Source organism: Ornithodoros turicata, chromosome 1 (assembly GCF_037126465.1).
Source record: "Ornithodoros turicata isolate Travis chromosome 1, ASM3712646v1, whole genome shotgun sequence".
NCBI lineage: Eukaryota > Metazoa > Arthropoda > Arachnida > Ixodida > Argasidae > Ornithodoros > Ornithodoros turicata.
Window position 1 is genome coordinate 224,207,992 of NC_088201.1, and position 3,069 is coordinate 224,211,060.

At 45.5% G+C, this 3,069-nt stretch overlaps 1 non-coding gene across 1 annotated transcript; it reads right to left on the minus strand.

Moving 5' to 3' along the window:
• Positions 1–1,126: 1,126 nt before the first annotated feature.
• Positions 1,127–1,199, minus strand: Trnaa-cgc (transfer RNA alanine (anticodon CGC)). Its single transcript has one exon. It is a non-coding gene; the product is annotated as a tRNA-Ala (tRNA).
• Between the last annotated feature and the right edge of the window lie 1,870 nt (positions 1,200–3,069).

Below are 3,069 nucleotides of genomic sequence, written 5' to 3' on the forward strand. Positions count from 1 at the left end.
TGCATGATGTTGACCGATAAAGGAAGTCGATCCTATCACTTTCTCGCAGTGACGCAGGTGTTTGAACGCCGAGAGTGCCAGTGTGTTGAAGTCAAAGATGAGGCGCTTGAGGGATATTGCACGCCTAGTCACGACATTCATCGTCGGTGTGTGGACTTAACATGACGGCTTGCGTGAGACGCCAAATATCGCGGTACAGCATTCGCCGGTAGAACTGGTACTATATATAACTATATAACTGCTGTTATATTATGCAAGACTCCTGAGCGCTTGTATTTTGAGGAGAGAAAAGGAAAGAAAACAAAAGAGGACGTAATACAAAAGAGTTAGTATCACTCGCACAAACTTTACACACACACACACACTTTGCAAGCAATATAAAAGAGAAAAAAAAAGAAAAAAGAACAAGAAGTCTTTTTAGCTGGCGTGTGATGTTCAGAAAGGACTGGTGGCTAACAGAACTGACAGTGGCTGTGGGTTCTGGTAGGTCTTTCCAAATGAATATGGTGGAACAAAAGGACGGCTTCGAGAATGCGTCTGTGTTACAGTGAAGACGCGCGATTTTATTCGTATGGTCTACACGGGGGAATATGATATCGGCAGGAGCGGTTGGTGATTCATACGCGGGAATGGTATAGAACAATCGGTGAAAAAGGAAGGACTTTGAAATTGTACGACGCGCTGAGGTCGAGAGGTTAAGCTCAGCACTCAATGTAGTTACTGACGCTGTGGTGCAGAACTGTTAATAGGAATCGTTTTGCCCTGTTTTGAATCCGTTTAAGATTATCAAAGAGGGTTGTTTGAGCGGGATCCCATATTGCGGAGCCGTATTCCAATTTCGCCTGACCCGGAGGGAAATATGTTAAATGTTTTAAGTGGCGAGATGCTTGCTTCATTGTTCGACGTATATTAATGTCATCGAATCATAATGTTCGACGAAGGATTTGCGTTAGAGATTACATACTAAATGTGTGTATTCCATGTTGTCTTTGTTGAGAGATGAACGCCAAGATACCTGAAAGAACTGATGTTCTGAGGCTGGAACAACATAGAAGGGACAAATACATACAAAGCCTCAATTTGCCTAAGAAATTAACGATGAAAGATGAAAGCCACTGAAAAGGTTAGCCAGCTGTAGGACTCGAACCAACATCTTCTGGATTGCGGGTCCAGGGCTCTACCAATTGAGCTAAGCTAACAGGCCTTCTCAGTGACTTCCAGGGTGCGTCATCTGAAGCGACAAACCAGCCACTCTCTCTGACTCATCCTCCTTTCACTCTTACATTTTTGCTCACTCACACACACATTCATACGACGGGATCGACGCAGGCTGTAACTGATGAACGTGAAAGAACTGATGTTCTGAGGCTGGAACAACCTACAAGGGACAAATACATACAAAGCCTCAATTTGCCTCAGAAATTAACGATGAAAGATGAAAGTCACTGAAAAGGTTAGCCAGCTGTTAGCTTAGCAGCTGTTAGCTGCTGTTAGCTTAGCTCAATTGGTAGAGCGCTGCAGGTAACGGAAATCCTACGGCAGTTTTCTGCAACCTGCTTCTAACCTGTGTATTGGGGTGAACGTGGCTGTTTTCCAGTCATTCGGCATTGTGGGCAGATGAAGAGATGCAACACAGGATTTCACTTGATATTAGCCTTGTTGGAGTGAATTCCATGTGGCCATGTCTTCGATTATTTTACAAACACCATGTGAACTAATATCTTGGTAGGACATCGAGAATGCTTAAGAAGAATGCTTAAGTTATCAATACTGAAAACAGATAAAAAGAAGGGAGCAAACCTGGAGGGAGTGAGATTATCCTGTAGAGTAGTCCTCTATAATAGTCCTCATCAGTTCAACTGACGTGACAAGATTTCAGTGGTGAGAGAATGTTCCAAAATTTCTTCGGGTTGTTTTGTATCAAGTTGGGAAGGTCATGGCTGTGAAAAAAATGTTTTGTTTTGCACGTCCCAATTGAGAAAAGATTTAACACGCTGTGAGAACCACGGGCAGCTGTTGAATTGTTTTATTTTTGGAATGTGAATATCGACTAGTGGCATGGCACCATCACAGAACATACGGCAATTATGACCAACTGCGCGCAGTGCGCAGTTTTGAAAGTACTTTTTCACATAATAACACGGCGTCCTCATTAGTTGCTTGGAAGCATTGCAAGCCATTGTTACTTGGTTTGCCCCGAGACCAGCGCAGCGCAAGAATGCAAATAATATCAGAAAGCGATCCATCAGCGTAACGAAGTAACACACATGAGTTCGGCACGAATGAACCCTTCTTGCCTGAAAATAACCCCCTCATCATTGTCTATGGTGAAAAGTTGGTTCCTAGACTGTGAGTTTGGGGGTGTATATCACCACTGTTCATGTCGATTTGCACCGTCAGTGAAAATATTTTGCCCGTATCGCGATACCGAAAAAGGTGGGAAGCTGCTTGTACGGTGGCGGCTGGCGCGCCATCCTTAGCAACGATCGACAGCCTAGTAAACGTCATATCACCCGTAGCAAGCAGGCTAGAAAATATTGTCGAAGTGTCACGAGCGTCGCGCGACGGTTATCATTAACACTAAGCTTCAAAAATGAACGATGACTACTACCACCCCTAAATGGTCTAACGTTATCATCGTTCTTCCTAACTCATACCCGTAGTGTTGCTGTCACCAGGATGGCCTGTTTTCTGCGAGTGTTTAGCTTCCTGCGTTGCGCGTGCTTGGCGCCGGCGGAAGACCCGACGCCAGTGGAGGATCTCGCCGGCGAGATAGAATCTCGTACACCGGGCACCTTCGAGAAGATCGGAGACCTCATGAGGAGACACCGCCGTGTGGAGGGATATCTCAGCGCCCTCGTCATCGTCATATGCCAGCAGCTTAGGTCCACGAACCAGGACACTTACCGTGGCTGCCTTGGACTAATCGACTCAATGGTCCACGATTACTCGGTTTACAGGCGGCTGAAAGGCCGCGATATCTCCCGGCTCACGAAAGCCATTATGCTGACACCGCATCCCAATGAATTTCGAGATCAGGCCATGAAGATCCTTCTGCGCCTGATTCAT